The sequence below is a fragment of the Chenopodium quinoa genome, unplaced genomic scaffold, assembly GCF_001683475.1.
Source record: "Chenopodium quinoa cultivar QQ74 unplaced genomic scaffold, ASM168347v1, whole genome shotgun sequence".
Taxonomy (NCBI): Eukaryota; Viridiplantae; Streptophyta; class Magnoliopsida; order Caryophyllales; family Amaranthaceae; genus Chenopodium; species Chenopodium quinoa.
Genome location: NW_018742455.1, coordinates 93,915 through 108,941, shown reverse-complemented (window position 1 = coordinate 108,941; position 15,027 = coordinate 93,915). Strand labels below are relative to the sequence as shown.

Here is a 15,027-nt window from a genome sequence, read left to right as displayed (position 1 = left end):
GATATTACAAGGTGTCATATCACCTATCACCTAGAAACCATACTTCGCCAATCCATCTCTTTTTCTCATACTTCGCCAATCCGGCAATGCCCTTCCATCTCTTTTTCTCATACTTCGCCAATCCATTTTTTCTTCAACAAACAAAGCATCTCCTATCACCTAGAAACCACATCGTAGGAATCAAAAAACTAGTACAATCGAGAGGGCTCGGACAATGAGTTACAAGGTGTCAAGGTATGTCCTAAAACAAATAAATTTTTCTCACCCTCTGTCGCGTACTCTTTTTCTCACCCTCTCTCTCTCTCTCTCTCTCTCTCTCTCTCTCTCTCTCTACCTCTCTTTCTTTCTCTCTTCCTGACCTCTCTTCTCTCTCGGTGTGCCGACTCCTCTCATCTCTTCTTCTAGCTTGCCCTTTATCCCTTTTTTCTGTGTCATGTCCCATTTTCACTCTCTCGACCCCCCTCTCATAACCGGCCCTTCTTTAACTTGGCTTCTTCTCTCTCGACACATCCCTTTATCCATGCTCCTCTCTTGCTCTCTCCCAGGCCATGTTCCTTTTTTCTGTCTATCTCTTCCTTTCTCTTCCTTTTCCTCTCCCTTCCCCTCCCCCTTCTCTCTCTCCCCCCCTATTCTTCTCCTTTTAATCTCCCATTCCCTCCACGTCAATCTTTATTCTAAAGTTTGAATTTTTTGTTCTAAATGTATTATTAATCATCTATACAAACTATCACATTAATATTAAGTTTTGAGCACATAAAATTGGAAATTAAGTGACCATCTCTCTCTTTTTCTCACCTTCGTACTACTACAAAAAGGGAATAGAGAACAGTTTAAATAGGCCTTATAAAACACATTAGAACTGTTCTTGTGTTAAGCAATGTATAAAGTTTATAGAACGGGTTAAAAAATCATTTTGTATGCCGAATTATACCGAACGATCTTCAAGAACAACTATTCTCTTTTCTCTTCTAATAATTCTAAAATAAAGAAGGAATTTGCAACGAATATCCTACTTAAGTGTAGCAAAGAGTACCTGGTTGAGCCAACCGTTTTTTATTCTTCTTACTTTTTATAAAAAAAAAAAAAAAAAAAACTATTTGGTCTCTCTTTTTTCCATCTTCCTTTACATTTTAACACATGACTTATGTGAAAAGTATTGTAAACCCTACTCGATTACTACTAAATTAAAGATAATACTCTCTTAAGAATTTTTCTTCCTTTTCTCCTTTCTTCAAATCCATCGCTATTTTACCTTCTTTATTTCGTATTCCCATTTTTTTTCCCTACCATCTTCCACCCCCATAGTATCTAAGTCTCTTACACATTTAAACACTCAAAATGGTCTTTTGAATTGTTTCTCACCTCTTCCTTCTTGTATTGCCCTAAATCCCCCCTTCTCTCTTCCTCCCCCCCCCTCCCCCCCCTCCCCCCATTATTTTTAATGGCTCTGAAAATTATAGATCAAATTTGTTTCCATATCACTCATTCATTCCTTCTCGCCCCTTACTCTTTCTCTTAGTCTCTTTCTTTCTTTTTAATTCTTCTTGTCCCTATTCCATCCTCTAAAAGGTTTTGAAAAGTATAGATTACACTTGCTCCCCTTCCCCCCAACTCCTCCCCTCTCTCTCCCCCGTCCCCTATAGTTTTCTTAGCTTTTCTCTATTTGCCTCACTCTTCCACCCTCTTTATCTCTTTCTCTCTGGACTTCTCTCTCTCAACCCATCTCTCTCCTCTCCTAGCCTCTCTTTTCCTTTATTGCTCTATTTCTTTCTCTTGCAACCCTTATCGCTTTCTCTTGGCCCTTTTTTCATTCTCTCTTGATTTACTCGTTTTTTCTCCTAACTTCTCTTTCTATCTTTCTCTTTTCTTCTAGCTCCTCACTCCTGGACCTTTTTTTCTCACTTTCTATCTTTTTCCCTACCCATATTTTTTCTCTCTTACCTATCTCCACTCTCAGTGTTCCCCCCTCCTAGCTTACCCTCTATCCATTGGCCCTTTTTTTTTGTCTCTTGGCCCCTTTTCTCTCTTCGACCCCCTCTCTCATTCCCGGCCTCTCTCTAATTCGTCTTCTTCTCTATCGACACATTCCTTTGTCCATGCTTCTCTCTCTCTTTCTCTCTCTCTCTCTCTCTCCATCTCCATCTCCATCTTCTTCTCATTTTTATCTCTCACCCCCCTATCATGATTCTAAAGGTTGAATTTTTTGTTCTAAATAGGCAATTCAGTGACCATATCTTTCTCTCTATCTCTCTCTTTCGCATAGGCAATCAATCATATAGCATATTTTTTATACATGGAATAAAATTGCTTTTGTCATCTCCAAAAAGAAATATGGGTCTTATTAATTAAAGAATGAACTGTGGGTTTTATTAACTCAAAATCTACTCTTATTAACCCTAACAAAACATTAAACATATATAATCATGAAAATATATAAAGTATGCATGTCTAGTTGGTTTCGACCGAAACTAAGGGCATGTTCACATTTACTCAATTTCAGTTCAGTTGAGCTCCTAATTTCCCTCTCTCATAAAATATTCATTTCAGCTCAACTCAGTTCGGTGCATTTCAGTTCAGCTCCAATCAGTTCAGTTCAGCTCCAATCAGTTCAGTTCAGTTCTTTCAGCTCTAATCAATATCAATACAGTTGAGTTCCATAAATGTGAACGGGCCCTAAGTTGCTCAATTGGACATGTTCAATTTCTGACATATTAGGCAATGTCATTTTTCTATTTTTAAAGAATATTACCCTGTGTATGTTTGAAGCTTTACAACAATGTAAAAAATTAATGCAAATAGCTTCCTTCGTTACTGTAAACATAATAAGTATACTTTTTTTTTTATTGTAACATTAATGCAAAGAGAGCGCAACACATTTGTCTCTTTTTCTTCACCTTTCTTTTCTTTTCTTTCCTTTTCACCTCACTTTTAGTTTTTATGTTTTACAAATTTAAGAATATCTTCATTAAAATTCGTTTAAAACATTTTTATCTTTGAAAATTCTATGATGGTTTTACGAATACTAAAAAGTCATTTCATATTAGCTCTCCCCTATCCTTTATTTTATCACCAATTTGTTTTCAAGTTCTTCTAATATATTTATCCGTCTTATATAGCCTTTCTCTTATATTTCTTCCTCGTCTTATCTCATTTCCCTTTTCTATCTATATATCCCTTGGCTTCTTTCACCTTCTTATTCCTTGTTTCTCCTTCCTATCCACTCTTCTTTTGTTGTTTGAGCAGTTTAGTAATTTCTCTCCCAACCTTTCTCTGTTCCTCGACTCATCTACCCCCCCCTCTCTCTCTCTCTCTCTCTCTCTCTCTCTCTCTCTCTCTCTCTCTCTCTCTCTCTCCTCCCAGTCTCCTCGTCCTCTCTCCCTCTCCTCCTCCCTCCATCCTTCTTCCATTCTCTTCCTTAAAAAAATTTTAACGCAAAATGGAAACTGCATATATTACATTACCGTGAGTTAAATCCCAAAAAGTAAACAAAAAGACAGAGTTTTTAGTTGAAAGCTTGAAGCATCCAACAAAATATAGATATAAGTTATACAAGGCCAGCAAAAAGATAACAATAAACAACCTAAAAACTATCTGGATACACAAAAGGATAGCAATAAACAACCTTGATGCTATGTGAGGACATAAAAAGATAGCAATCAACAACCAGCTAAGACCTAAGGAGAGTTATCTGTAACAAACTAGCAGTTAATGACTTGTAATAAAATCGAATTATGCAATAAAGATTCAATCTTGGGGAAGATGGACAGCTTTTTGATTAACTTGAAAATGGAAATGGCAAACAAGAGTAACTTGAGGCTACTAGTCTCTATTTAGCACCTTTAGGGCACCACTCTCTAGTCCTAGAAAATTACTATGGTCATGCCTAACCTGCCATTCCTACCCTCCCTTTCTTATATATACACAAGCTGACAAAAGAAGGACAAAACAAAGATGCAGCAGCTGTCATGATCTCAGGGGGTGCCTCACTGATTTGGTGGTGACTGCCCTGCTGTCACATTCCTTGACAGACCTCCCCTCATTGGCTCCTCATTACTTGGCTGACCCCTCCTCCTTCGCACATAAGTAATCAAGCCACGGTCCTTAGGAGTTAGTGCACTCGTCACATTATCATCAGGGATCTCATTAGCATAGACATCAAATATGCCATTTGAAGAGCAAGTAGTGAAGCTGCAATGGTACAATCTGAGCTACTGAGATCTTATTATCCTAATTCCTAAACAAAACAAATTGATCATATTCACAGATTATACAATATTACACTACATCAAACACACGATCAGAAGATAATTTACAAAGAATATAGAATATAGAAGTTTCTTGACATAAAAAATGAATATGAACATGTATAAAATAACAAGACAATAAGCTACCAAGCTCAATTTTATTATTATAATCATTCACAATGTTTTAAGTTCTACATTATTTAAAAGTACATGCAACATTGTTAAAAGTATATCATTTGTATCCAATAGCGATAAACCTAATAAAAATGTTCTTCAAATAGTAAATATCCCAATAATAGTTGAACCTGTCCAGCACGTTTATGACCCTAAGTGCAGTCAACAATTCATGTCATGTGAGCCCTTTTTGATGGAAGGTCAGCCAATCCCATCCAAAAATATTCAATCAGAAAGTCATTGCAAAGAATCGCAAATTTAAATTAATAACGGTAGGGGTCTATGTTACTCGGTCTTCACACAATTTATATAGTCAACAAAGCTGATAAAGAAAATCTACATGGGATTCGAACCCATATCATTTGTGCATTTACACAACACTCTTACCAATTGAGCTAATAGGCTTGTTTTCTAGTACAAAATGTGTAATTTAAAGTGATGAGTTGAAACATCAGCCCATTAGCCACCTAACAATGTTCCTCTTTTATAATAACCTCCGATAAGAAGGAAATTATCACCCAAAAATCTATACCAGTGCAACAATAACTTCCACTGCTATTTATACCAAACGAAACAAATTGATAATATTCACAAAATATACACAGGGCAATTAGCCAAATTGGTATAAAAGTTAGCACCCTTGTGACATATTGGTATAAAAGTTATCGCCGGCGACATATTGGTATAAAAGCTAGCAAGTTGTGACATATTGGTATAAAAGTTAGTTACCGGCGACATATCAGTATAAAAGTTACCAAATTGCAACAAATTGGTATAAAAATTAATAAGTTGTGACATTTCACCCTTCTTTTCTTGCCGAATGAGTTTTTTTTTTATGCTAAATAATTCTCTCCTCCATGCTCATTCATCTAAGATAATCAACAAATAATTAAAAAAAAATTATGAGTTCAAAAAAAATCTCAAATGAATGGAAAGAGAAATTTTTTATAGTTAAATGTCTCAAAAGTTCAAATTGGCATGTAATAAGTTATAATATTTAAGAAGTTGGGAGCAAATATATTTATATAAAATTGAATATTGGAAAAAAAAAAAAAAAGCTCAATATAATCTTGAAAATATTTAATCAAAGCGTTTGATCTTGTAATTTCACTTGATTAATTCTTCTGCATAATGTAGAATATTTCTCTATATTTTCCTATTTTTCCCTTTTACTTTTTTTGAGCTTTTAATAGTGTCTAAAAACTTTACATTCAATATTTGAAGCAAAAATTAAAATTAAAATTAAAAAATTAAAAAAAAAAAAGGTAAAGAAAAACAATAGATTTAAGCTACAAGCAAGAATAAGAATAATCATTTGTACAATATACGCTTATTCTTCTAACAAGAAAGAGGGCTAAATGTAATCACTAATAAACTTTTATACCAATATGTCATTACATGGTAACTTATATACCAATATGTCGCCGGTGACTAACTTTTATACCATCCGTCACAACTTGCTAACTTTTACACCAATCTGTCGCCGGCGATAACTTTTATACCAATATGTCACAAGGGTGCTAACTTTTATATCACTTTGGCTAATTGTCCAAATACGATATTAACTCACATAGTTTCATAAGTTCCAAACCAAGTTATATCAAACACACGACTCAAAAATCATTTACAAAGAACATTTTCAGATCAATTTTACTCCACGATCAGCCTTTATTGGTTAAAATCTCCATAGCATTTCTTCAATAACAAAATTCAATACAAAATTTATATCTACACTAACCGCCTCAATAACACATTGCCAGCATGACAAACAAGTTCATAGAGAACAATTCCACCTCTCTTAGGGGCCGTTTGGTTCGCAGAGTGGTATAGATTTGGAATCAAGAATAGGTTTAAGGTGGTATCGGGTTGTAACTTGATACTTAATACCATGTGTTTGGTTCAATTCAAGAATGAGATATCATCCCCTTAATTTCATATATTTGATACCTAAGGGAATGGAATGAGCCAAACCCACCTTCCCCCCAAGGTTTCTAAACCCCATACTTCATGGGTTTGAGGTATGGGTTTATAAATCATATTTTTGACAACCAAACATGTGGTATGGGTTTTGGTCATTCTAAACCCATACCTAATACCTATAATCCGCGAACCAAACGCCCCCTTAATCTGTCGAAAGCTCACATAACTTCCTAAACATGATTAGAAAGAAGGGAAAAAAATTATAAAGATCAGCAAAAAAATCATACAAGCATGAAATCACTCGCAGAGTTCGAAATACTTTTGAGGAGAAAGTTCAGAGGTCTAGAGCTCTGAAGAACTTCGCTGAGATTATCTGATCCCAACTAAATTGTAATGCTTTGAATCAATGGTAAAAAGTCTGGGAAAAAAAAGAGAGAGAAAATGATGAACAAACCAATGAAAAAAAGAAGATGGAGGTAGATGGGTAAGTGTGGAAGGTTAGTTGGTTTTCATGATAGTGTGGTTAAAGTTAAAGTTTCGTCTCTAATACTTCTGGCTCAAATCATCAATAAGATGATGCAACTTATCTTAATTTAAGGACTGAGTTTTGCAGCTTCTAGCAGGGTGAAACTATACCTTTTAAGCCATATACATATCGATTTCTAACTCAGCTTCGTTTAAATACTACCTCCGTGCCATGTTTTTTGCAACATTGGGGTATTATTTGTGAGATAAAATATTCCAAAGTTGCAAAAAATATGAAACAGAGGTAGTAATAAGATTTGAACTGAGTTTTGTATTTATATAATAAGAGTACCAATAAAAAAGAAAATAAATAAATTCAAAATGTATATAAACTGAAGTTAGAGAGAAAGAAAGAAGGAGTGCACACATTTCTTGGTGCAAGCCGTAAGATAAGAAAAGGTAGCCATTGTAATCTTTATTGCTTGGTGCTAATTATAGACTGTAAATAAATCACAAAATTCAAAAATAATTCACAAGTTTTAGAGTAATCTTGCAATGAAAATAAAGAAACACTGAGAACTTTTTAAGTCAACTCCACTTTCCACCACAAAGGTCCCTAATCACAACATAAATGGCTTAGAGGGTTCTTTAGTGCCACTTTTGTTTTTATAAGGTCCTTTCTCGCAAAGAATCGAATTTAAAAGATCCTTTCTAACAAATTTCCCTTTTTCAAAAACTATAAGAAAAAATAAAATAAAATAAAGGTCAAAGACATAGGCATTGTGGTTGTTGTATGAGCAAATTTTAAAGAGCCATGAAATTAGACATAATACCTATCCAAAATATCAACATCCACCCCTCTAAGCTAATTTCTCTTTTCTTTTTAAGTGGTCTTTGTCAAATGATCTTTCTTAAGTAGTTCCCCCCCCCCCCCACCTCTCTCTCTCTCTCTCTCCCCCCCCCCTGAATTTTATTATGTGATCTATATTGGTCTCTTTCTCCGGATCCAATTGACCCGATGTTCGTAAGTGGTCTCTCTTTTTCTAATTGCATTATTTTCTTAAATGATCTTTCTTATGTGGGTTCACTTTTCTCCCTCTCTTGCATTTCAGTAAGCTAATAGTGTTTTCATAAGCTAATTTCCTTAACTTTCTTAATTGGTATTTCTTAAGTGGCATCATCTACATCTCTCTTCCCTAAGCTAATGCCCTGATTTTCTTAAGTGCTCCCCCCCTCCCAAAGGTAATAGGCATAATTTTCTTAAGTAATCTTTCTTAAGTGCTATCTCTCTTTCTCCTAAGCTAAGTGCTCTGATTTTCCTAAGCAATATTTCCTAAGTGCTATATCTCTCCCTCTCTCTCCTAAGCTAATTATCATGATTCATGAGTTTCTTAAGTTAATTGCCTGATTTCTTAAGTAAATAAAGTAATCTTTCATAAGTGGTCTCTTTATGTAGCATTTTAGTTAGCCTTTTCCTAAGGTAATTGCGTTTTTCTAATCTATAATTGCCTTAATTTTCTTAAATGGTCTCTCTTTCTCAAGTAATCTTTCTTAAGAAATTAGCTTTTGAAAACTATTAAAATATTTTGTTTGATCTTAATGATAATAATACCAATAGCCACCAATAATTTACTCTATATAATCAAGTACAAATTCACACATACTCGTTTCAAGCACAAAGCTTCCAAAAATGATAATAATACCAATGTTCCTCTTTGCATGATGCAGCGTAAATTCTATTAATGTAAGCTAAAGCATTGTCAAAGATATCAAAGTGAAAAAACCTTCAGTTTAGATGTCAGTTTGTTATAAAAATACTTTATTCTGTCTTGACCCAACTCTGTTCACTGTTAATGACTTGTCGAAATTTGATAGAGATTCGATCAACAACCACATTCTTGACATCATCTATGCCTAAGATAAATGCAGCATATACTGAATAATCTTAGAAAACCAGATAGTGATAACAAGAAGTTAACCTGAAGTGTGACACTGTTTATATGTCCAGTTCTTCCTGCCTCGGCATTTAGACTGTAGTTTGAAAAAAAAAAATCAAAGCTGCCACCAATGAAAGCCACACCCAAATTATCATGGTTGCCTCTATGATCATAGAAGATGCTCTTGTCAAGTCAACTCTTCTTGACTACTTCTTCCATCACATCTCGGTATTCCACCCACTCTTGCTCATTCTGTTTTGTGGTTAAAAGACCTTTGTTCTTCCCATCTAGTTGAATAAGAAAACAATATATATCAGTGTATCAGAAAGCTTAAGGTTTACAGAAATTCTAGCTTGCCTGAGGTATTACAAAAGATATTTAACAATTAGAACAAATAGCGATTACCATTTACCAAAATGACCCAAGATTCACAAGCAAAAAAGATTACTACCAAATAAAGTACAAAAAACCTCGACCCAAAATCACAACCAACCACATGCCAATTTTATCTATTCAACCTATAAGCTATAGTCTATTATATCTTCATCAAATTACTCAAATTAAGAAAGTAACCATCACTCATAAATTTTGCCACAATTATAATGAAATTTTTATACCAAACAAAACTATGTCAATTTTTTTAAAAAAATGTCTAGCACTCACTGCATCAGTTCTGTTAGACAAAATTCTACAACCAACCTGAGCAACCTTTGATCCACTATCCCAAAAACATAATTTCATTACATAAGCCTTTTGAGCTTCTATCACAATTGGAAAAGACAAGTAAATTTGGCCAAGAGAGAACAATTAGGACTCTTGCGGTAGGGTCTCAAATTCATTATCACTGATAAAAGATGAGGTGTTGCAACATATCTTGCAAAAGCCCATTATTGCTTGCTCAGAATGGTGTTGTCTAAGTTTATTCTATCTTACAACTAACCACGTAAGCTGGTCTCAGAGGGATTAGCACACTAAACTATAATCAAATGCATCATAAGACTGCCATAAAAACATAGCACCATAGAAAGCTTTTTTGTTTGGCCCCTCCAAACCCACGACAAAACATAATAGTAACAGGTCCAACACAATAAGAGTTATGAGATAGAAGCCAACATGGAACTTACATGGGATATAATCAATGGAAGAGACCTTTCCAGCATAGGCCCAACAAGGGCCAACTTTCATTTCTTAAAACTGCTTACTTCCTCCAGCAACCCAGAAGCTTCCTTTGCACGCTCTCTTTGCTGAAATGTCTCAAGGCAGCAGCCCTGAAATGCTTCACAAAATGGATTGAGCAGTTTGCATTCCAAAAACTTTATTGAAAACAAAAAACTGTTGATTGCTTGTCATCTTTAAATGCAGCCTATAGAGGTTGAGCTCTTCATAAATATCCATATGAGAAAAGAAACCACAAATACAGAATTAAGTTAATATGTGACTATGTGAGGGGGCTATAACATAAGGAAATCAATGAATGAAAACTGAAATATTTCAGAGTAATAACCAGTAATAATTAAACAAAACCCAGTGAATAAAGCATTACAGAAGCATACAAAAATAAGCACATAAACCAAAATCTAATCCCACAAATCATATCAAGAATCATAATTTAGCACCCACAACGGTCAAATAATCACCAAATTATGAAACAATCACCCAGAAATATTATTTGTATAGTTTAGCTTTTGCCTTGATACAATCAGAATTGGGAAATACAGCTATCTCCTGATTTTATTCCTCTTTCCTAACCTTATTATCCAGGGATCAAATTCAGAATTTCAAACTAAATTTGACAGGTCCACTACACATATCAACTTATAAACAAAAAGTAACAACCGGAGAATGACTTTAACCTTCTATAAGAAACAAATTGGATAAAGACATCAGCAGTGGGATGTTCAGCAGAAGCTGCTCCAATGCTGCCAAAAAACAAGGAAAACCAAATGAGCAAACAAAGATAAAGGCTATGTTTGGATAACAAAAAATGGAAGGAAAGGAAGGGAAGGGAAAGGGAGGGAGACAAACTTCCTTGTTTGGATAATATGTTGGGGGAGGGAAGGGGAGAGGGAGGGAGAGAGGGATCCATTTTCCCTCCTCCTTTAATAAAGACCATCCTTTCAAAATTGGTGAGATTTGGGAGGGAAAATGGAGCTCATCATTTCCTCCACTTTCCCTTCCTTCCCCTTCCTCCTATTTCCCTCCCTTCCATTTCCCTTCTAATTTGTTATCCAAACATAGCAAAAGGAAGTTTTGTTCATCCATTTAGACCAACAAAAGTCACAATGTTAGGTACTGAAAATACAGCAACTTTAATTGAAAATGATAGTATAAAACCATGCTATTTGAACTAATACTATCAAATCAAGGAGCCAAAAACTGAATAATAGACAAAGTTCCTTAAGTTTTGGAAAAAACAATGACTGATGCTACTAATGATTTCACCAACCGATATGTTCCTCATTCTAAGTTTGAGAATTTAATCACCAAAAAAAGTCCATATCCATCAAATATCCTACCATATATTCTACACTTCAATAACTTCGGTCCAAAATCTTTTATTCTAGTTGGACAACTAAATTAAGATTCAAGTTGCAAAGTAGGCTGAAAGTACATAATTAAACCGCAAAATATGTAGCGGTTACATTCCTGGAATGAACTAAGCTTACTAATGTCAGATATGTTAAATGTTCTATATTATCTAACAACGATAAGGAGCAAGGAAAACAGCAAGGGACTAATCTTACAAACAGCCATATTACCCAGAATAAAAGGATAACAATAATTAAAACCAAACAAATTGCTGAAAGGAAATTAACCCCCCCCCCCCCTCCCCAATCACTCAAAGAAAGTAAACCCACCTTGTAATGTGGACTGCACATGGCCACCAATTTTTGCATAACGTGATCTGGTAGCAGCATTAAAATCAGGAGTTACAGGTCCAGAATTTCCCCTTGATTGTCCGCCTTGAGAATGGTTAACCTTCTTGTAACTGATCATAATTGCAGGAAAAAAGAAAATTCAGTAACATAATACCCCCTTCAATGAATCAGTTCTCGCAAATTAGAGAGAAACAAATTACGTAGTATCTTTCCATTCCCTCAACACAATCATTCTCCTTATTCTTTAAATATTCTCGTATACATTCATTTATTGTGCTGTTAAAAATAAAAAATTCTAATCAACCCATAAATTTCTCACAAGAGAAAAGCAAAAGCTAAAATCAGTGGCATTTCCGATAAATAACAAAACACATTTAATATGGCTATAAATTCATTAATTCCCAAATACAAAAGAAAATTCAATCATCAATATATCTCCATTCCCTCTGAATATATTTATTTCTCTAAAAAAAAAATCTTCTAGCTTGATATTCTCTCAAGTAAGTCTAACTATGCTATGACAAACCCAAATCCTAATCGATACATCGGTATTTCACAAGTGCCACAATAAATAATAACATAAATGATAAAAACACCCTTCAAGAAGATTTTCAATCAATCCATTCTCTCAAAATAAGTAAAAATTCAAACATCAATCATCCTCCAACCCCCAAAAATCACTCTCTTTTTTGTTATAACCTCACACTTTCTCATGAATGTTGTCTTGATTAATATGCTATGACAATCACCAAATCACAATCTGTATAGAACTAAGGAGCCATCTTTAATGCCAATTTAAAAAGATCAAACTCTTAATATACAGCAATCAGAATTATGGCATGGTAAAAGGGAATTTTATGTTTTTTCAAAAAGTATAGAACGAACATTTAAGCCAGCACAGGTGTTTGTGAAAATTAAAGAGAGTCTAAGGAAAATATATGTGCGGCCATAGCCTAGACATACCTGAGCAAATTCATTGGCAGCATTCTTGGTCCTTATGGATATTTTTTCTTGCCTAGCCCTAACATCGACAACTGCTCCACACATCTCATCTCCATGATCAAACTGCTCCCCTATCATCGCCAACAGCTGGAAATCAATCACCTAGGTCAGAGGCAATATAGAAATATGCATTTAAAAAAACTGTAACATGATCTCAAAGTATACCGTGTAGAACCAAGATGTACCAGATTTTCCTTTTTGGAAGGTAACTGTCCACTTGCCTCCATTAGGACAGATTGGATCCTCCCATTTAGGCTCAATCTTATTGTTGAAACAGTGAAAATCTGCCCCTACAGCCAATTTGTTTGGATGGCGTATGTTGTTGTGAAGGCTGAAATGGAAAAAAAAAAAAGTTAGCGAAATAACATTCAGGATATATCTTAATAATATAATTAGAAAGAACAAAACTTTAAAGTCTACAACATGTTCAAGTTGTTGCTAACTCTTGTTTTCATACTAAGAAAAAATTTCAAACTAAAGTTCAGATTTCTCAAGTATCATTCCAATATGCCACATGCTGAGAGTAAAGACATAAGACAATTCTTTATAACCTACGACATGAACAACTTCGCAATTTTACACTATTAAACTCTATTACTTCATCCACCCCTGTATTTTAAGGCATGAGTTGGCGCACTTTGATGAGCAAAAAGTAATATTGGGACATCAATAACATGGATATCAGAAATGTAATATTCATCAACAACCAAAATTCAATGAATAATTTCTCAAGTAGTGTCACTTAACCAATAGACCTATGATATTGTTCTTGCAAGCAAATCCAATAACCCGGTATTCCGGCAATACGGTTCTTCCAATATCCGAAACGAATGCTCCAATCTGTATGAAAGAGCTAAATCCTTCTCTTCCCCCTAAATATTATCATCAACAATATACCAAATGACAGTTGAAAAAATTGACGATATTAGACTATTAAATCCATAAATATCACAAGAAACCCTCACTAATCCTATCCAATGCCTCAGAAAAATCAAGTTGTTCACATAAACCATTAACCCTGATTCACAAATTCAACATTCCCATTTCTCAATCCAAGCATAATGATCAACATTTAGCTACGCTAATCAAGAAACTAACGCAAGAAATCAAACTAAACAAAATCACACAAGAAAACCTTAGTCACCCACATAACATTTCTCCAAGAAAACGAACTCAAAACCCTAATTCAATCACCCACATCACAAAAAGATTCAAACAAACCAAATTCAATAAATTCACAATCAAATTAATATAAAAAACTAAGATAAAAAGAGAAACTTCCAGAATTCTTCAACGGTAGAGAAAGTGTAAATGGGTCGAATGAGCTACCCCAGCAGCTTGTTTCGATTTAGCAGTAAGATTATTGAACCAAAAAGTCCATGCATTCTCAAGAGGATGAGTTGTTGCGGTTGATTTGCTGGGTTTTTCGGCGTTTGAGTTGTAGTCTATTCAGATCATTCCCAGATATGGCTTGAGCAAGTTTAGGATCACTCTGCAAGTTTTATAGGCCCGCAAAGTTCAGAATAAAAGGAAAAAAGAAGAAACTTATGTATTGGGAGTTGATTTCCCAGCACGAACTTGCTCTTTGTGTGGTCACTTCATGCAAGGAAATTAACTCTCAATACAATACTGCTTCTATGGCAATCAACGAACACATCACAACAATTGATTTATATTTAATTGAACAGTTTGAATCACTAAAATCCTAAATAAAGGTTTACAAGAACAAAGCTTTCAAAAAAATAATTAAGTACCAACAAGTTCGAAAACCATAGCTACAACATTTTAGAATCAAACTGAATTCTAACTTAAAACAGCTACAAGATATCGTAACATATACTTCGTACTTCGTAGTATCATAGCTACAACATTTTCCCAAACTGTCATATAATCTCACACACTGTCACTAACAGATAACATCTAGGTTTATAATAAGTTAATCACCTTCCCAACTCGCATTGAAACAAGAGGAACACAAAAACACCTCGCAAGCAGCCCAACTTCAGATGTTTCAAAGTGATGTTCATTCAATAGACAGAATCAAAACCTAAAAATTAGAATTCAAATACGAAATTCAATTTCAGCAAACATTAAAAATTGTTCTCCCTATCACTCTGTTGAACTTCAATTTCAAGTCTAAAAGAATCACCTGGCTGAGATGAGAGAGAAGGCGATCTTCGACGACGCCAGAAGAAGCATTCGCCTTCAACCTCTCGTCGGCACATCCAAAGCTTGAAGCTCTCCATTACCTTCATCAACTAAAATCGGAAGGCATAATGAAGGCAAGAAAGAAGTTTCCCGTAAAAAAAGAAGGCATAATGAATCGGAAGGAGGAAATTGCTGAGAAGACATCAATTAGTACTCCTTTTACACAATATGTTTCAGTTTTTTTTTTTTTTTTGAGTA

The 15,027-nt window shown here is 34.6% G+C and overlaps 1 long non-coding RNA gene across 7 annotated transcripts; it reads right to left on the bottom strand.

The window, feature by feature from the left end:
• Positions 1–7: 7 nt before the first annotated feature.
• On the bottom strand, positions 8–15,027 carry LOC110717800. Of its 7 annotated transcripts, none has more exons than XR_002510800.1 (10): positions 14,771–15,026; positions 14,566–14,668; positions 13,369–14,113; positions 12,787–12,952; positions 12,583–12,708; positions 11,599–11,729; positions 10,594–10,659; positions 9,865–10,008; positions 8,783–9,027; positions 8–159 (listed from the first exon to the last, which is right to left on the bottom strand). It is a non-coding gene; the product is annotated as an uncharacterized LOC110717800 (long non-coding RNA). The 7 variants fall into 7 exon arrangements; XR_002510799.1 differs by lacking the exon at positions 8–159 and adding an exon at positions 3,483–4,188 and having other exon boundaries at positions 9,865–10,119; positions 14,771–15,027; XR_002510798.1 differs by lacking the exon at positions 8–159 and adding an exon at positions 3,483–4,234.